At 34.9% G+C, this 22091-nt stretch overlaps 1 pseudogene; it reads left to right on the forward strand.

Moving 5' to 3' along the window:
* Positions 1-715: 715 nt before the first annotated feature.
* The window catches only part of LOC120168074, a 42032-nt pseudogene continuing 20656 nt past the window's right edge, over positions 716-22091 (forward strand).

Below are 22091 nucleotides of genomic sequence, written 5' to 3' on the forward strand. Positions count from 1 at the left end.
ATAACAAGCAGAGATCAAATCAAAATAATTATAAAATGTGAGGAAAATATTGTAAGATGAACTGAATTGCATTCATTTCAAAAGTTGAGGAAAAAATCGAAACAATTATAATATATATTAATATATATTATATAATATAATATAATATAATATGTATGATGAATGTTATGATAATATGATATATTTATATGTAATGTTATAATATATATTATATAAGTATATATATAATATGTATGATAAATGATATGATGCATGCATATATAATGTATATTATATTTATGAATTCATTATAAATATATACTTATTAAGTATATAATATAAGTATGTATATATATACCTTTAAGGATTAAATTGAACAAACATAAAATTAGAAAGTAAAATTTAAATAAATTAAACAACACATAATGATCAAATTGAAACAATTGCAAAATGTAAAGTTCGAATTAATATTAAAATGGACTAAATTGTACTTATTTAAAAAGTTACTTATTTAAAAAGTTGATCAACGAAAGTTTATAGGATTTGAAATAAAATTTATGATGAAATTGTGCTAAATAAATCAGTTTAACGTCGTCACTCACGTTAATAATTGTTAATAGCGAGTGCTAAAGAGACTAAACAAATCTGCTTTGGTTGTGGGTTAAGCATCAAGGAAGCATTTTTCAGTAAAGATTTTTTTTTTCGCAGAGAATAAAAAGGAACAATCTTTATCAAGATGTGTTCTTTGAAGAAAGAAGAAGAAATTGAGCAGGCTGCGAAGGAGGCTATTTTATACGTTAATGTCCAGAGGTAAATCCATCTTATTCAAACTTACTAGTTCTGGAGTACTCTTATGAGAAAATGAGTATACGATCTAGATATTAGTAGTTAAAAGGAGTATTGTTCTCCTTAGAAATCTCATATTCATGTAATTATATTTATAGAGAGTGTACATTATCAATGACTAAAAAGATTCTAAAAATATACTATCGTATAATCACCTTAGGTTATTTGGAAAAAAAGAGTATACGTCAAATCGAGTTACAAACTATCATTTTATCATTCAAATTTTATTTGATTTTTAATTGATTCGAGTTTATAAATTTAAGTTGAGTCAAATTACATAAATTTGTTTAATTTTTGTTCAAATTTAAATGTTTATAATATCACAGTACTGACTGGTTTCAATTTAAATATATATATTGTTGGGAAATAAACTGAGTAAGAGTAATTTTCCTATAACCAGATTAGTGAGAATGCGAAATAAAAGCGGAAAAATAATACCTGAAATTGATAACAGAATTCAACCAATTATGCCTACGTCTCCGGACTGCTACATATCTTTTAATAAAGAGAAAATTTATAGGTGTTTACAAAAACACTCACAACTCACAAGAGAACTCTCTAAACTCTTTACTGTTGAGAGGAAGAAATGATTTTGAGATGATTTTGAAGCTAAATGGGATAGGGTATTTATAGTTGAAGCTTAGAGACTAATCTTGTAAATACCCTAAAAAATGCAATGACTAAAGTTGCAATTACCCAAAAAAAATCAACAAAACATTTATGGCACCGAATTCCCCCCTTAGCATCCGCACACACATATTGACTTTATAATCTCCCACTTGAAGACTAATTTTAATCTGTCTTCATACCTCGATCAATGCATCAGTATTTCTGGTCTTGTTACTCTAGCATGCCAACTGAAGTTGAACACAAATTCAGTTTGTCCGTAGTCACCGTCTTTGTTAACATGTTTGCCAGATTTTGAGCTCCACTAATCTTTTTAATTTTCAAAATCCCATCTTCCAGAAGAGATCGGATAAAATGATATCACAATTGTATATGCTTCATCCTGGAATGAAAATATGGATTCTTCGCTAGATGGATAACACTTTGACTATCGCAATACAAGACATTGTTTTCTTGTTTCTTGCCTAACTCTTCCAAGAAACTTTGGAGCCAAACCATCTCCTTGTTGGCTTCGGTAACAGTGACATATTCTGCTTCAGTTGTGGAGAGAGCAACTATCTTCTGTAGTTGAGAAACCCAACTTACTGTAGTACCTCCTAGAGTATAGGCATACCCTGTATTGCTCATTCTGATGTCAACATTTCCGGCTAAGCCAATATCTACATAGTCTGTCAGTATCGTATCTCCACCTTTGAAACAAAGTGCTTTGTTTGTGGTACCCCGTAGATATCTGAGGATCCATTTGACTGCTTCCCAGTGTACCTTGCCCGAATTATTCATATACCTGCTAACAGCTCCCACTGCATGAGCAATATCTGATCTGGTACAAACCATGGCATACATCATACTTCCAATTGCTGAGGCATATGGCACATTCATCATGTGTGCACGATCTTTCTTCGTCTTTGGTGACTGTTCTTTGGAGAGTCTAAAATGAACACATAAAGGTGTACTTACTGGTTTAACATCTTGCATATTGAACCTGGAGAGTACTTTGTTGATGTACTCAGCTTGTGATAACATCAAAGTCCTTGACTTTGTGTCTTTCTTAATCCTCATCCCAAGAATCTGCTTTGCAGTGCCCATATCTTTCATTGCAAACTGCTTCGACAATTTTTGCTTCAAGTTTATAATCTCTTGTATGTCTGAGCCTGTAACGAGCATGTCATCAACGTACAATAATAAAATAAAGAAGTTGTTGTCGAACTTCTTGATGTAGCAACAATGATCTGCTTGGCATCTTGTAAAACTACTGCTATTCATGAAACTATCGAACTTCTTGTACCACTGTCTAGGAGCTTGTTTTAAACCATACAAGCTCTTCTTCAACCTGCATACCAGGTTTTTCTTGTCTGCCTCTATGAAGCCTTCTGGCTGCCTCATATAGATTTCTTCCTCTAAATCACCATGAAAGAAAGCTGTCTTTACATCTAACTGCTCAAGATGTAGATTTTCTGCAGCTACAATTTTCAACATCAGTCTAATTGTAGACAGTTTCACGACTAGAGAGAAAATTTCATTGTAGTCAATACCTTCTCTTTGCTAAAAACCTTTGACAACCAATCTTGCTTTGTAGCGTTTGCTCCCATCGTGCTATTCTTTGATCTTGTAAATCCACTTGTTATGGAACGCTTTCTTGCCTGGTGGTAATTCAACTAATTCCCACGTCTGATTTGACATAAGCGACTCCATTTCATATTTCATGGAAGACTCCCACTTGACTGAATCCTCCACCTGCATTACTTCATCATAGCACTCTGGTTCACCATTATCAGTCAGCAACAAGTAGTGCAAAGAAGGCTAATAACGTTGGGTTGGTTTAGGAATTCTGGATGAGCGTCTCAGTTCTGCTGTGCCTGGTTCTTCTTGAACTACTTCAGGACTGATCTGAACATCATTTTCAGAATATCCTCTTAAGAAATACAATCAAACACTCTTAAGTGTGAAATGTTTATTTCTTTCTTGCTCCAAACTTCCTCTGGTATTCCACTATCCAAGGGAACTAAGGGCCCATGGTTGATAAGGTAAGCTGCAGTGTTGATAGCTTCAGCCTATAGAAATTTGGGCAATCCGGCATGTATCCTCATGCTTCTTGCACGTTCATTCATAGTTCTGTTCATGTGCTCTACTACGCCATTCTGCTGAGGTGTCATGAGAACTGTTGTCTCCATCTTGATCCCATTATTTGTGCAGAAATCTCTGAATCTACGATTTCTGTACTCTCCTCCATTGTTAGACCTCAACCGCTTGACTTTCAAACCAATCTCATTTTCCACCATGGCCTTCCATTTTCTGAAGGTATCAAAGACTTCTGATTTCTTCTTCAGAAAATAAACCCACACATTCCTTGTAGAATCATCGATGAATGTGACATAATATAGTGAGCCTGCAAGAGATGGAACTGGAGATGGTTCACATACATCAGTATGAACCAACTCTAACTTTTCAGCCTTGGTGTCTTTCCAATCTTTGCAAAATTGACTTTCTTTTGTTTGCCAAAGATACAATCCTCACATAGTCTGACATATACACTCTTTAGATCCGACAGCTTCCCTTTTGACAAAAGTGTCTTCATCCCTTTCTCGCTCATATGGCCGAGCCTTTGGTGCCATAGGTTTGATTTTGCATTAGCATCTGATACTTTAATGATATTCTCTAAATTTGAGGTTACATAGAGAGTAACCGTCTTCTTACCACGAGCAATGACGAGTGCTCCTTTGGTAATCTTCCATTCACAGCCTGAAAAGGTTGTACTATAACCTTCTCCATCAAGTTGTCCTACAGAAATCAAATTTCTTTTGAGGCCAGGAATATGTCTCACTCCTTTTAGCGTCCAGGTGGTATGGTTTGGCAGCTTTAATCAGATGTCTCCTTTTCTGACGATCTTCAAGGTTTCATCATCAGCTAGATGAACCTTCCCAAAATCACCACTGACATAGTTCTCCATGATTTCTCGGCATGGGGTGGAGTGGAAAGATGCCCCTGAATCCAAGATCCATAATTTAATCAGACTGTTGACACTTAGAATCATGACATCACCTGTCTCCTCTGTCACGTTGGCAGATTCCTATACGTCAGTATTTTTCTTCGGTGTTCGACAATCTTTTTTAAAGTGACCCTTCTTGCCGCAATTATAACAGGTAAAATCTTTCTTTCCCGTTCTTGATTTTCCCCTTTTGGATTTGGATCTACCACGATTTGAATTTCTTTATGAAGTTCTCCCTCTGGACTCTGTGTGCAAGGCTGAGGAGGTTGATGCTTCACCCGATTCTCTCCGTCGAATTTCTTCGCTCAATACCAGATCTCGAACATCGTCGAATTTTAATTTGCTGTTTCCTGACGAGCTGCTAATTGCTGTAACAGTAGCATTCCAACTGTCTGGTAGAGATGATAAGAGAATTAAAGCTCGAACTTCATCATCGAATTCAATTTCCACGGAACTCAACTGGGTTGTGATAGTGTTGAGTTCATTTAGATGTTGAGCCACTGATGCCCCTTCCGCCACCCGCAAATTAAATAATCGCCTCATCATGTGAACTTTGTTTGAGGCCGATAGCTTCTCATACATACTGGAGAGAGCCGTCATAAGATCTGCCGTGGTCTTTTCCTTCGCTATGTTGAAAGCAACATTGCGGGATAACGTCAGTCTGATAACTCCGAGGGCTTGTCTATTGAGAAGAGCCCAGTCTTCATTCTTCATGCACTCTGGTTGTTTTCCTAAGAGAGGTTGATATAGATTTTTCTGGTACAAAAAATCTTCAATCTGCATCTTCCAAAAGCCAAAGTCCGCACCATCGAACTTTTCAATTTTCACATTCCCTTCGTCTGCAGCCATCACTTCCACTCGAATCTGGCTTCGTTTGGATCGTTTCTGACAATTTTTGCTAACCACCATGTATTAGAACACCTCCGTCGACAAATTCTTATCGCCGACAAAATTTTTACTATTCACGAGGTGTTGGGAAATAAACTGAGTACGAGTAATTTCCCTATAACCAGATTAGTGAGAATACGAAATAAAAGCGGAAAAATAATACCCGAAATTGATAAAGGAGTTCAGCCAATTACGCATACGTCTCCGGACTGCTGCAAATCTTTTACTAAAGAGAAAATTTACAGGTGTTTACAAAAACACTCACAACTCACAAGAGAACTCTCTAAACTCTTTAATATTGAAAGGAAGAAATGAATTTGGGATGATTTTGAAGCTAAATGAACTAGGGTATTTATAGTTGAAGCTTAAGGATTAATCTTGTAAATACCCTAAAAATGTAATGACTAAAGTTGCAATTAGCCCCAAAAAAATTCAACAAAACATTTATGGCACCGAATTCCACTGAATTTGGTGCCCCCTAAGCAGTCGCACACACATATTGACTTTACATATATATATATTTCATATTCTTTTTCATATGTATATGTAAATTTTATAATTTTTTATATGAAATTTTTAGAATAAAGTATTGATGAAAGTATAAAGGAGTGAAAGAAATTAATGAGAAGAAAGAATTTACATAAAAAGTTGCAATTGAAGGATTAAATTGAATAAAACATAAAATTAAAAAACTAAACTCCAAAACAAAAATTTCTTATCAAAAAGAAAAATTGTAACTACACAATTATTCTGAAGTAGTTAAAGAGCATGAAGATCAAATTTGATAAAAAAATAGATTTAAAACTAATGATGAATAGAAGAAAAAAGAAAATTATGACGAAATCAAAAAATAATTTTTTGATAGAAAGCCTCTAGCTTTATTAAAAATATTAAATATCAAGAATTACAATGAATGTTTATAAGTATAAACGTAAACTAAAATATAATTAGGACATTTTTCTATAACTATTGACACAAAAAACTAGCTACCTAGATCGAATAAGGTTCAAAGAAGAAAAGACTAAAAAAGCTAACCATCGAACAAAATATAGATATGAATAAATCTAACTGCATTTGTAAACGAACCATAAAAGGGAATGAATCTACTGAAGACCACTGACAAATCGTAAATTAGAGTTGAGCGACGAAAAAAACTATCCAAGAACACAAATATAGTATCCAAATCAATTTGATGATCTAAAGTAGGGATGATCAACATGATAACAAATAAGCGTCATCTTGATTAGTCTTGACGATGTCAAGTCCAATATTGAGAAAAATAATAAATAAAACAAAGGGTAAACAAAAAAACGTAGAGAAAGACGTGTTATAAAAACAGAGTAAAACGTGTCATAAAGACATAATTGTTAAAAACAAAACAAAAATATATAATATAAGAAATTAAATAATAAAAATATTAGCAGTGACGACCTACATTAAGGTTAATTCCGCCGCTTACAACCAAAGAAGAAAAGGGAGCAAGCGGCCAAAAAATTTTAGGGTCGTGAGAAAAAGGATTTTTGAGTTTAAGTAAAAAAATAATTAAATTACATAAGTAACCAGAACTTAAAATCAAAATCAAATTTAATTTTTTAATTTTATAAATTTAAATTTGAATCAAACTTAAAATACAAACTAAAAATTCAAATTAACTTGAAAATTCATTTTGTTGGTAAAGATGTGGGATCGACAGGAACAAAACTTGGGTGCGGTGAAGGTGGTTGTGGGGCTTGCACTGTCATGATTTCTCATTACGATAGAATGATGAAGAAATGCATGTGAGTCTTTCTTTCTTCCAAATTTTTACGATGATCTCAGAATCTGATTAACATAAGCTCTTTGAAAAACTTATTTGAGGCATTATGCAGTCGATGCATGCTTCGCTCCTCTTTATTCCGTTGAAGGAATGCATGTTATTACAGTGGAGGGAGTTGGGAACCGCAAACGTGGCTTGCACCCCATTCAAGTACGTAATAAACTAGGTTCCAACAAGGGAAAGAATGTTCCAGTGTTCGTTGTGATTTTCATATATTTCTGCAGGAATCATTCTCAACTTCTCGTGGCTCCCAGTGTGGATTCTGCACTCCTGGATTCCTCATGTCATTGTATGCATTGTTGCGGTCGAGTGAAACACCTCCTACCGAACAGCAAATCGAAGAATAGCTTGCTGGAAACTCGTGTAGCTGCACTGGTTACCGAGCAATTGTCGATGCATTTCGAGTTTTTCCCAAAGCCAATGATGTGTTATATGCAGATGTATCTTCGATTAGCCTTCGGGAGGGTGAGTTTATTTGTCCTTCAACGGGTGAGCAGTGTTCCTGTGGGTCGAAAGCTGTACATGATACAAACACTGATGATTGGTCTATTTGTAGTACAAGATATAAACCTTTATCTTACAGTGAGGTTGATGGAAGCACATATACTGATACAGAACTTATTTTTCCTCCGGTGCTGTTACGAAGGAAATTAAGTCCTTTAAATTTGAGTGGACTTGGAGGGCTTAAATGGTATCATCCTTTAACGATTAAATACGTGCTTGAGTTGAAGGAGAAATACCCGACTGCAAAATTGTTAGTAGGTAACACTGAAGTCGTTGTCGAGATGAGGCTGAATCGAATTCCGTATCAAGTTTTGATCTCCGTTGCACATGTTCCTGAACTCAATGTTTTAAATGTTAAGGATGATGGGATCGAGATAGGTGCCGCTGTACGACTGACTGAACCCTTAAATTTATTTAGAGATGTTGTGGCTCAAAGTCCTGCTCATGAAACATTAGCATGCAGGGCCTTAATTGAGCAGTTGAAGTGGTTTGCTGGGACACAAATAAGAAATGTTGCATCTGTTGGAGGAAATGTGTGTACAGCTAGTCCGATTTCAGACATGAACCCACTCTGGCGGCCGCTAGAGCGAAATTTCGAATCATTAACTGCAATGGGAATATTAGAACAACTCTGGCAGAAAATTTCTTCCTTGGCTACCGTAAAGTGGATTTGAACGGTAATGGAATATTATTGTCGATATTCTTACCTTGGACTAGGCCCTTTGAATATGTCAAAGAATTTAAACAGGCACAAAGAAGGGATGATGATATTGCCATCGTGAATGCCGGAATGCACGTCTGTCTGGAGGAGAAAGTTGAACATTGGACTGTTTCAGATGCCTCAGTTGCTTATGGGGGAGTGGCATCTCTCTCTTTATCTGCAATTAAAACAAAGAAAATTTTAATCGGAAAGGTGAAGACACTAGTTTTTTACATTTGGTTTTTTTTATTATTAATTATTATTATTATTATTTATTACAGGCCCAAATTACAACTCAAACAGGAGCCCAATTATGGCCCAACTGAGCAAACCCATCAAAAACCCTAAAACCCAACTAGGGTTTTCTATCCTAGTGCTGCCGCCTCTTTGCTTCTCCACCGTTGGATCTAGCATTGATCCAATGGTTCAGATCGTCCCAGCAGAAACCCTAGGGTTATGATATCCTAGGGCCACATGGCCGCCGTTCGTCAGCCAGCCGACACCTTCAATGCCAGGTGACCCAACCAGCAGCTGCCGACGCCTTGCTACCTTGACACCACCTCACCAGAATGCTCCAGAAGCATCTCGAGGTCATACACGTCGCTGCTCTAGAGGTGAGTCACCATTGGAAGTCTGGTGACTCACCGATAAACACCTTTGGGACCGGTCCGACGAGAGCCTCATCGAGGCCTATAAAACCGAACCTGCAAAAACAAAGAGGAGACCAACAGCAAGCAAAGACACAGAAGAACCAACAGCCACGGAGAGCAAGGAGACAACAACAGAGAACAAAGACGAGAGAAGAAAAACGAAGGAAGACAGAAAGCTACCAACGATCCCAATCAACAGCAAACCAAATAAATAAAAAAGAAGAGAAAAGAGAGCTTACTTTGTCATCGGAGGCATTTGAAACATCGCCGGAAACCTTCGGATTTCGAAGGTAAAATCCTAGATCTAGGAAATTCTAAGGGTTTTTAGGATAAATAGAGATCATATTTGACCTTAGGATATAGAGATCTACGGTTTGGGATAATTTTCCGAATTCCGGCCACCTTGAACGGTGACCGGAGGTGGCTACCGGCGCCGGAGTAAAGTGGACGACCGGAATTCTTTTCCCTCATATGAGGGAGTTGAAGAGAGATGACTGAGCATTTTTTTCCATTATCTCTCAGTTAGAGAGAGAATGAAAAGAGAGGAAATGAAATAAATGGCTCGAAGGGTCGGCCGTTTGGGTATTTAAAACCCTCCCCAAATGACGTCGTTTTGGGGAGGGTACATGTGTAATTTCCCAAATAGGTAAACTATACCCTCAATCCCCATATATTTGTAACATTGCAATTTAGTCACTGGAACTATTTTCTGATCTTTTTAATTTAGTCTCATAATTTTATTTGATATTATTTTAATCCTTATCTGTATATAATATATTTAGGATAAATAACATATTTAGTCCTTTAATTTTAATAATTAATATTTTAAACCCCGAACATCATATTTCAATTTATTTTAATTTGATATATGAATTTTATATAATTTTAGTTTAGTCACTAAATTAATAAATAAGAAGAATAGCATGTTTAGTCACTCAAATTTTAAATAATTAATTATGAATTAGGTATTTAATTCTATTAAGTTACAATTTAGTCACTAATTTCAATTTTTATTTATTTTAAATATATAGTTTTAATTTTGTTCATTATATGTTAATTTTATATGTTTACTTTTAATTATTATTACTATATTATTATTATTTAGCCATAAATATATATTATAAATTTTTTATTTATTAAAATCTTATTTAATTACTTTACTTATTTTAATCCTATTTTAATATTTATTTATTTTTCAATATTAAGAAATGACAGTCTTAAAACAACTGGATGTCCATTTTCTGATATTTTTAAATAAATAAAATATCCTATTTTATAAATTATATATTAATTGTTTTAATTATTTATTTATTTTTTAATATCAAAGAAAAGAGTTGTCTTAAGGTACCTAGAAGTCTTTTTCTGATATTTCTAAATAAATAAATATTTTATTTATAAATATATAAATTAATATTTTTTTATAATTATAATTTTGAAATAATAGGATTATAAATTAAATATATTTTGAATTTTTAAATTTCTAATAATAGAGACAATTTATAATTAAAAAGTACCAATTTTGGGCGTTGTAGGGGTGCTAATCCTTCCCTAAACGTAACCGACTACGAATCCCTTTTTATTTCTAAAAATAATGATTTTTTGGTTAAAACGCATATCAGTTTATATTTTAACTGATGTTTTCTTAAAAACTCTTTTAAAAGATAATTTTTTAGGTATTTGACCTACCTGATCCAAAAGGTCGATGGCGACTCCCAAATTATTTTAAAAACCATTTATTCACATCACTTTTCCCGTCAAGTAAAAAATTCGTGCCCGGACGAAAACCGGTTACGACAGCTTGGCGACTCCGCTAGGGACCGTCAAACTTTAAAATTAATTATAAATTGTCTCTATTAATTAGAAATTAAAAATTTATTTATTTAATTTTTAATTCTTTTCTTTCAAATTTTTATTACTTATTATTTTTATATTATTTTATTAATATTTTTTTCAGGTATTAGTTATTTTTATTTATCTGTTAGAGGTTTGAACATTTCTCCTCACACACAACACTTGCATTGCATAACATAAAGCTTTCTAATCAAGCTTGTCCTTTTTTTTAAGTGGGAGTGAAAGCGATGTCTTCGTGAGAATTTATTCTCCGTGTCAGACCTAGCAAGTAGCTTTCGGGGTTCATATGCTCTATGTCTTCGTCAGAATTTATTCTCTGTGTCAGACATAAAGAAATGTGTCCCCTCGAATTGAACTTGATCCGCTTAAGTCTGTAATGGACTAGGATTGAGGGTTTGACAGCCCAAGGGGGCATCAACAAGGACAGTTCGAGTACCTTTACTCCTAGAACTGAAAACATGCATATAATAAACCCTATAAACTCTCCCGATCTGAAACCATGCCGAAATTTTGTCAGTAGGTATACACAAAGGAGAAATAAACTCTAGCTTTTAATTTATTTCCTTTTCCTGAATAAATGCATGCGAACTAGAAATCATGCAGTTAGGTTAATTTTTCCAAACAAGTATGGAACTAGCATGAGGTTAAGATTTATACATTGATAGATAGAATTTTTATTTCTATTAATTGGTACTAACCAATTTATTTTCCTTTCTCATTTTATTGTGCTCTAACTTGTTTGCATGAATTTCTTTTGTTTGCATTGCATGATCATGGCATAATCAAAAGGTGTTTACTGGAAAGACTGTTCATCAAATTGGAAAGAAATCGTAAATGGACAAAAAGTTTTATGATCAAACAAAATATGATGCGGCCAAGGAAAGACATCCTGAGGAAACTCCGAGGATGGAAGAGAGCAATGCACATAGAAAACCAGTTATATTAATACCAAAAGTATTACACAAAGATCCTACCAGATTGATACCAAAAGCAGTCTATGGTAAGAACATCAGTCAGGGCATTCAGAGTGGAGGAGGTTTTTATGAAGCTCAAGCATGTTATTTGAAGGACTTGAACGACCAAAACAAGAAATTGAGCACAAAAATGAAAACCATGCATGAAGATTTTCAGAAGATCAGTCAAACCTTTCAAAATGCTGGCCTAGGAAGTACCCCAGAAGAGTGGATCAAAGGGGTCACCAAGCTGAAAAAGAACTGCAACATATATGAAGATCTTGTTCAAGAACTTCTTAGATAGAAAAGATCTCTTACAAGGGAAAATGAGCAACTTCGAGAAGTGACACAGAAGATGAAAGAGAATGTCATAGAAGAAGTTGCAGTCCAGACAAGCAATATGGTTCTTAAATGATAGATTTAGCTGATTTTACAAGGAGATGAAGCAGACTGAAGACTCAACTTTTTGAGCATGAATGGAAACTAATTAGGCTTTGGAAAAGTTAGGAGTAAAATATATCCCTATATGTAAAGTTTTGTTTGATGTACCGAAACTTTTGCGTTCAATGAAATCTGTTCTAAGATGATCACTCTTGAGTAACACCTTTTCATACATGCATTTGTATTTTGCATTTGTACCTTTTTACGTTTGTATTTACATTTACATTTTTAAATTTACATTCATGCATTAAAACATATTTAATTAAATAATAATGTTTATTTATTTTCAATATCAAAGAAAAGGGCAGTCTTAATATAACTGGATGTCCTATTCTGGTATTTTAAATAATTTACATTTACATTTTTACATTCGCATATTTACATTTGCCTTTGGCATCTTTGCATTTTTTATGTCATAATACATTAAAACATTCATTAAAATAAGGATTTCAAATGAAGTGATCTTGGTTTTTCCTTGAAGCAAGAACGCTCAGCACGACACAAGAAAAATGTCTAAAGAAACTGAGGATAGACTAGCCAAATTTGAGATAGAGCAGAAAGAAATACAAGAGGAATTAAGGAGCAAGTTGGCACAAATTGAAGCTAATATCACAAATTCTCATATCGATCTACTGAACAATATGAAAGAAATGATTAAGAAGCATCAGACCGCTGGAAAGAGTCTTGTTGAAAACCCCATAAATTCTTTGGATGTTACACCTGTTCATATTCCTGAGTTCACCTCTATACCCCAGGAAATTCAATCACCGATTTACTTCGCTATTAAGAACTCACCATATCAAGCTGGAGCATCATTCCCCACTGATTGTCCTACTACTTTTGAGTTGAAACCTGATGAATTTTGTATTTGTAATAAGGTCCTTGACCTAAACAAATCAGTTGAGAAGGAAAAATTCACTCAACGACTGGAAAATATAGAAGAGGTGATAAAATCTGTAGAAACAGTTGAGTCATTTTATGGGTTTGATGCCAAAGAACTAAGTTTGGTCCCTGGCCTGGTTATTCCACCAAAGTTCAAGGTTCCAGATTTTAAGAATTATAATGGGACCACATGCCCTTCATATCATATTACTATGTATTGTCGTCGTATGACTGGCTATGTAGAGAATGAAAAGTTGTTGATCCACTGTTTCTAAGACAGTTTTATCTGGGTCTGCATCCAGATGGTATAATCAGCTAAAATGTACTCAAATACGTTCTTGGAGGGATTTAGCTTAAGCTTTTTTGGGTCAATACAAGCACATGACTGATATGGCCCCTGATCGAACAATGTTGCAAAGCATGAATATGAAGTGCAATGAAAGCTTTCGACAATATTCACAACGATGGAAAGACGTTGCTTCTCAAGTACATCCACCATTGACTGAAAAAGAGTTCACTACTTTGTTCATCAGCACATTAAAATTTTCTTATGTTAATCACATGATAGGGGTTGCCCCTAATAATTTCTCTGACATCATCATAAGTGGAGAAATCATCGAAATGGCTATCAAGAATGGCAAGATAAGAGGCTCTGACAATACTAAAGTCAAGAAAGAAGCTGGGGTTAACACAGTGAGGTCTTATTCAGTTAAACATAGTGCCAAACCTTATAGAGTGATCAAAAAGAAAAAAAATGTGCAAGGATTTCAATTTCCTCCCTTCCACTGTTCGAGTGAAAAATTGCATCCAAAAATGCTCTCAGCCAGATCAATTACCACAACTTGATCAATCACAGTGGCCTCCAAATGAGAATTGGACCTATAAGGAAGTTCCTTGGATAAATCAGACTGGAATTCCAAATTGTTCAGCTAAGGTTCCTGGTAACCTTAAGGGAAATTTCCAAGACCCTTTAGAGAAAGCAATTCAAAAATGCAAGATAAAAGAAGGGGTTAAGGTTCAATGTTCAGAAACCGTTGTTGCAACAGAAACTAATGTAACCAAATCCTACGAAGAATATCGGGCACAAGAAAATGGGAAAAGAAATCAAAATGCTCCCATGGATGTAATTCGAGATTGGCCTATAGGTCTAAGAAAGAATGAGGCAGATATAACCCAGAAGACACTTCAGATACATGTATCAGATTTTCCAAAAACAAGTAAGGCAAAGGACAACTTAAGAAATCTGGTTAATATTACCCCAGTTATAGCTTAAATGAGTATTCAGAACCCCCTCGATAACATGAGAGCATTCAGTCGTTCAGAACGATCAAAGAAGGTGATAGCCTCGCGAGCGAGAAAAACTCTGAATGTGTTTCAAGAATCTATCTCAGACCTGTACCCTCATTTGGTTAAAGGTCAATATATTACACCAAGATTGGTGAAGGTGTCACCAAAGCCTTATGCCCATTGCTATGATCAAAATAGCTTTTGTAATTTTCACTTGGGAGTATCTGGACATTCAACAGGGAATTGTTGGTCACTGTTAAAAGAAATAGAGACGCTCGTCGACAAAGGAGTCTTGACACAAGAAATGATCAAGAAATGGGGGGCAAATAAGGATAAAAATCCTGGGCCAAGTACACACAACAATAGAGGAAGCATGATAAATAAATAAGTGGAAGTTGTTATCTACCACTGTAGTACTTTCTACTTTCAGCATCTTGTTTGAATATGTTTTTTGTTCCTTTCTCCGCCTTTTGTGCAATAAATAAATATGTGTTTCTTTTATGGTTATGAGTAAGGAGTCAAATTTTAATCTTGAGATTATGAGTATCAAGTGGATAAATATTCTTTTAATTTTTCAAGAGTTATAGATCTATTGGCAAGTAGTAAAATTATATATCCCATCCAATGCCAATTACTCGACCCTTACCAAAACCAAATTTTAACACTACATTTATCTGAAACTCTGAAGAAATGTCTCTACCTATTTTTGAAACACCAACTCTAGATGTTTACCTTTTTGGGTAGAGTTGATTGATGATATTACATTCCACCATATATACGAATTTAAAAGTCACACATTTGTCCTTCCAAACACAAAACCATCATAAACCAAAAGACCAAAGAACCAAACTTTCAGTTATCGTTATCTTAAGCAAGAAGAGACGAGATGAGGCATCATGGACCAACTCATTGATGATAATTTCGAGTGATTAGGGCATACTCAAAGAATTGGGTAGAGTTGATTGATGATATTACATTCCACCATATATACGAATTTAAAAGTCACACATTTGTCCTTCCAAACACAAAACCATCATAAACCAAAAGACCTCAAAAGAACCAAACTTTCAGTTATCCGTTAATCTTAATGCAAGAAGAGACGAGATGAGGCATCATGGACCAACTCATTGATGATAATTTCGAGTGATTAGGGCATACTCAAAGAAGAAGGGGAAAGTGATTGATTGAAATAAATATATCATGCATTAACTACATTTTTCATGTAAGTAAAATTAATCTTGATATTCATCCCCTGGAGATACCTATTTTTACAAAGGTTTCAGTGTATGAGATGAATGGCATTGTTTCATTTATCCTTTAATATATATATATATATATATATATCCTTGTTGTCCCCACCCTGAATGATTTTTCTTCTGATTCAACCCTAACCAAGGATCACCCTCAACATTAAGGGGCAAGGTGAAAGATATTTGTTCACAAGAATAAAGATTGTCAATACATTTTTATTACGAAGAAAAGTTTCCATGAAGTCATGAAAGTTTTGAACTACAAAGTATGTCAAATACAGAGTGCTTGAAGATCAATCCAATCAAGAATAATGGAAAACCTCCAAAATGCAAAAGGAAAAGGAGGTGCTCAAAACAATTGAAGTATTATACTCATCCAGCAAAGAAAAAAATTGAATCAAGATGGGTGACTTATTGAGCCTCAAGTTACAAGGTTGATCAAATACAAACAAGAGAGCAAGAAATGCTGGAGATATGAGAAAATGGAAATGAATCCAAAATTTGGCAGTCTAGAGGGATCCAGATGATGGAAAAATCCCCAGCAAGGCAGATCCAAGTCAAACAAAACAAGATTGATGGCATCAGAATGAATTTATCCTTGGTTTGATTACCCTTAAACACTTATTTGGGCCTTTTTATCCCTTTCTTTCATAACCATAAGCCATGGCCTACGTTACGTACCTGAAAAGTCCATTTTAATCATACATAGATTTCTAAGTAAAAGAGAATATCTTCAGATTTCATTCCGCCTCTCAAGATTGATTTATTTGCAAAAAAATTGGTTTTTAAAATCTTTAATGCATGATATAAAAATGATAAAAAGGGGAGATATAAATTTTTAAATAACATCTTAGAACCAAAGGAGGATTCGAGTTGAAAACCTGAAAAGGCGGCTCGAATATTGAATGTTGTAATAACGACATAAGAGACGATCTTAAGCTCTTAATGAAGCACCACACATCTCAAAAACGTTCCTGAGATTCTGGAAACAAGAAGCATCTCTACAAGATGAGATAACAACCATTTCTTCAAGTTAGTGGAAGCCCGAAGCGACATACTGAACCAACTTGAAAGAACCTACTTTACCAAAATCAACATACACCTCAAATCAATCAATAATTTTGACACTTGCTATAGGACTATGATTTTTGAATGATTTAAAAGTGTAGTTGATTTATTGATATTCATTAAACTCATTGTATGATTGATATATTGTGAACCTGAAAGAGGTAATACTTTGCAAAATTCTTTCATTCTTCAATAAAGAAAGAAGAAAAAACATTTTTAAATAGGACAGTCTCAAATAGAGAAGGTCTTTGAAGCAAATTGTTGCTTATTCTACCTTGGTTGAAGAAAAAGAATGAACGAGGCCAGAATAATGAAGCACTTCACATTTTTGGAGGCAAGTGGTCCAAGAAGCCAGAAAGTCTGGAGAATTGAACTTGTGACACTCCCCTATGACATTATTTGAGGTCATCAAGAAAGATTATCGTTTAGGGTGATAAGCATCACCAGACAGATTATTTTCCCCAACCATCAATTCATGTTCTCTAGAAGATTACATTATAGAACCATGAACAAGTCACTACCTGCACTCTGGTTATACCGTGATGCTGGCTCAAATCTTGATACATCATTGCTACTTCTTCCATGCTGATCAATTTCCTTGATAAGATTATATCCATTATGTCCTTCAGAAGATTGCTGAATTTGAATTTGAGGACTTATGGCACAGAACAAGACATTGGAACAGAATATACCCTTATAGGCCTTTTATATAGGGTAACATTGGGTACAGGATTCCAAAAGTTGAGATAACCAGTTTTACCATCAACTAAACCTTTCCATGGTTAGGGAAGAGTATGATATGGCAATGTGTATTTTGGAGCAGCAGAAGAGATAGTTGTCGTAGCAGTCATTGCAAGAAAATGCACCAACAAAAATCTTCTATTTCATCCTGATGCTGTTTATTTCTTCCAGTAAGGTTGTTACGCTGGATGCCACCGAAAACAAGGTCGAATTTGACAAATCTACTCATCAATTGCTCCAACTGATCATCATTCAGTTCTTACACATCTGTTTTCAAAAGTATGCCAAGACAGTAAAAGGCTGCTCCAACTGATCATCATTCAGTTCTTACACATCTGTTTTCAAAAGTATGCCAAGACAGTAAAAGGCAACTTCTGCATCATTGATCCCAGAGAAGAGAAAGACAGGATTGATACCATGGAACATGTCTCTATACAGATCCTTGTGTATGGTTTTTAAGGAAACCTAGAAGCATTTCCACCTCATCAGATTCAAGTGGAACAATTTTATTCTTTTCAACCCATACCAGATTCCATTTTCAGCACTCATCAAGAACATACTTCTGGACACTCGAAGGTGGCTCATTGTCATAAGCTTCAAGAGCCTTACAGATCCTTTCTGTCAATTTGGCACTTCCTGTACATGTTTATAAACATTTCAACTTTGTTCTTGGATCCCATGAAGGCCATCATTCTTTGTCAATGGAAAACATCAGCACATGGAGTAAGCAGAATAAGAGAAAATCTGTTCTCAAGTGTTCTTTGAGTGGATCTGATCTTATCTTGGTATGGTTTGGTACCAAACCCATTTTGAAAGATGAATTTGCTCATAGTAGAAATAAGAAGACCCAATAGCATCTTCTGGAAGTGTTCTTTGAGTTATCTGATCTGGTTTGGTATGAACCCCAAAAACCAATCATTAGATTTGAAAGATGAATTTGCTCATAGTAGAAATAAGAAGACCCAATAGCATCTTCTGGAAGTGTTCTTTGAGTTATCTGATCTGGTTTGGTATGAACCCCAAAAACCAATCATTGGATTTGAAAGATGAATTCGCTAATAGTAGAAATAAGGAGACCCAATAGCATTTTCTGGAAGTTTTCTTTGAGTTATCTGACCTGGTTTGGTATGAACCCCAAAAACCAATCATTAGATTTGAAAGATGAATTTGCTCATGGTAGAAATAAGGAGACCCAATAGCATCTTCTAGAAGTGTTCATTGAGTTATCTGATCTGGTTCAGTAGGAACCCCAGAACCAATCATTGGAATTGAAAGATGAACTGCATAATCGTCTTCATTAAGAAGCTTTTTTTCAAGCTTCCTCTGCTTCTTCCCTTTCTAAAAATCATAGCTTGAATGTCGCCTTTTCTTGTAATTGTGGTCATTGCATAATGAATTCCTACCTTCTACTGGAAGAAATGCGTCAGCAACTTTAGCCATTTGATCAGCACATATAAAATCTGTCAATTCTGCAATTGATGAATCTGAACCACATCTCTCCATGGTTATTGAAGCCTCAGCCTCTGAGAATCCCATTTTTTTCAAGTGTAACAGTTTATTCTCCTCATCAGAATTAGAATTCAGGATTTCCTCGATATCAGAAGAACTATCAATATCTGTGAAATCATCCTGAAAGATCGCTTCATAATCAGATGAGTTATTATCAGAATCAACATGTTGCATAGGTGTGGATTTTTCAAGAGCCTGTACCACTGTATATGTAGTTTTTCTATTGCATCAGATTACTGTTTGCATAAATTGGTTTCTCTCCCACAGAAAAGTATATTTCAGAGATGGCCTTCACTGAAAGATGATAAGCCACTGTGTCAGCCTGGAACGGATTACCAAGCTATTTTTACTGCTCTGTCCGACTAAATCCCTCCAGATACAGAAAATGGTCACCTCATTCAGAAGACACATATCTCAGACGTTTCTGTTAGAATGATTGAGTACTTCTTAAGTTTGTGATAGCATGAAGAGAATTCCAGTTACTTGACAATACTACTGTTTAGTGACACCAGAATAAGAGTATTCAAGATAAACAGATTTGGGTCACGAATAAAGCTACAAGTACCTACAACAATTCATTGTCAAAATTGGACCTCGTGGGGATCATGACATTTCAGTCAAACAGACATTGAGAGTGAATCAGACAAATCTAGAGGGACATCTTGAGAGCCCATTTTCAATCAGAACTAGAATATTGGAGCATTTTGAAGGCTTACAGCAATATGAATATTTGGGCATTTTGAAGGCTCATCTCAACAAGAAGTAATGTTGAGCATACTTTTAACATCTGTATCAGCAAATGTTGGGGCATTTTAAAGGTTCCTTCAGACAGATCCATGTGGGGAATTTTGAAGGCTCAGATTAACAAGAAGCAAATATCGGGGCATGCTGAAAGCCCATTTCAATCAGAATTGGGACTGTTGATGCATTTTTGAACGATCGTATCAGTAAATGCTAGGGCATGCTGAAGGCCCACATCATCATGTGTTAAAAATCATTGACTTGAGCAGATATTTCCAATGAGACAGAAAAATATGAAGAATAAAAATGGTGAAACAATAACAGTCAATCTGACTACACATAATTGCTTCGTTCATCAAGCACTTGCATTAGGGTCCTGTTGTTGAACAAATATTTATTCAGCAAGTATGGTTTCAAATACCCAATTTTCTTAAACCATGTGTCACAGGACAGTGTGTTCTTTGTTAAGCTACATCATGGTTGCATGAATAAAGATGGTCCCTTTGTAGACCATTCGATCTAAGGATCAGTTCCTCGAGACCTCGAAATCTAAATTTGGCCTTTTATGTGTCGGTAATAATTGAAAATATTTCTTTGAGATTCCTGTCAGTTAGTTTCAACCATACTGTTGAGGTTACGAAGCTGTTTTTCACATCAGTTTTGTTTACTTGATGACATTGAAGAGAGAAGCTCATGTATATTGCTCTTTCCCGATTGTTACTGGGGTTATCATTGCCAGCTAGACTGAATCGAGTTTTCATCTATTTGGTTTATCATGTGCGTTTCATCCCCAGCAGCAAGAATTCCACGGATATCTTTCTGTAAATGGATCCTATAGCTGAAGTATTTCTACTTTCTACAATGCTCATTACAGAAGAAAACATGATCGGTATTACACTTGCCTTTGCCCGAGATGATATCAATATCAGTTGGTATCTCTTATTCAATTCAACACTAGCACATTTTGTGAATTTGACCAACTTTTTAGTCATACCAACATCTCACTTGTATCCCCATTGAGTTTTGTTCTCAAGTGATCTTGTGACATCATACAAAAACTTTGAACACTAGGCAAAGAGCTTCAATGATTGAGAAATTCGAGCAGAAGCCACAGAAAATGATGAATGTGTTGTCAAATGCTTTACGAACATCTGAGCAGAAACCACAGAAAAGGATGAATGTGTTATCAAGTGTTTTACATCTGAGTAGAAATCACATGAGATGATGCATGTGTTGTCAAATGTTTTACGAACCAGTTATTCTGATCTTGAACCAATGTTGTGATCATATGGTTTCCATTTTTGATCCAAGATGAAGTTTGTATTCTTCAACTTCAAGATTATAAGTTGAGATATGATGAAGATTTCTTTCCACAGAAGGAGAGCTGAAATTTTAACAAACAAGAAACTAAGGTTTAACTACAGGTTGTTGTTAAGCATCTCGACATGATATGGTCCAAGTTGCCTTATTCAAGATCTGATTTAAATGTGGGGACATGAAAAGAATTGAGATAAATTCTCCTTGTGATGTGTTTCAAGAGTTAAATTAGAACAGACTCTACTATCCTAATTAATCCCTGTTGAGTCAAACATATCTACATCTACATTCTTCAAAGATGATAGATTCTCTCTTCAAAGATGATAGATTCCCTTTTTAAAAGATGATAGATTCTCTTTTCAAAGATGAAAGCTTTATTGGATTTCTACACAAGTCCAAATAAAGAAAGTTGGTTTTATAAAAGACAGAATGGTGCATCAAGATCATAGTTTGAACTACGGCAAGAGTTCCATAAATGAAACATGTCCTCTGAGACTTTCATGAAGCAAAGAAGATGCAAAGATACAAGTTGATCAGATGATTCTACAGAAATGCAAGCTTGATAGCATAAGTTGCTACACTGATATCCAGAGGTGACCCTGGCAATAAATGATGAAGTGGAGGAAAACCGAGTTCACCATTTTGAAGTCAAACAAAGATTGCATCAACATTCATGCATCATATTTAGACATTTGCAAAATAGGAGCATTTTCATTCATGTTAAATATTTAACAGGAATTTCAAATATTTTAGCAAAGTTCAAATTCATCATTCAATGGATCAGCATTGCCAGGTCGAGTTCATAATGAGAAGAACTCATCTGAAGAAGGAAGAAGAAGTTCATAATGAGAAGAATTTGTTCAACCTTTTGCTTAAATTCATCACTTGATGGATCAACTTTTCCAGAGAAAGTTCATAATGAGAAGAACTCATCTGAAGAAGGAAGAAGAAGTTCACAATGAGAAGAATTTGTTCAACCTTTTGCTTAAATTCATCACTTGATGGATCAACTTTTCCAGAGAAAGTTCATAATGAGAAGAACTCATTTGAAGAAG

This window comes from Hibiscus syriacus, unplaced genomic scaffold (genome assembly GCF_006381635.1).
Source record: "Hibiscus syriacus cultivar Baekdansim isolate YM2019G1 unplaced genomic scaffold, ASM638163v2 tig00111708_pilon, whole genome shotgun sequence".
Taxonomy (NCBI): Eukaryota; Viridiplantae; Streptophyta; class Magnoliopsida; order Malvales; family Malvaceae; genus Hibiscus; species Hibiscus syriacus.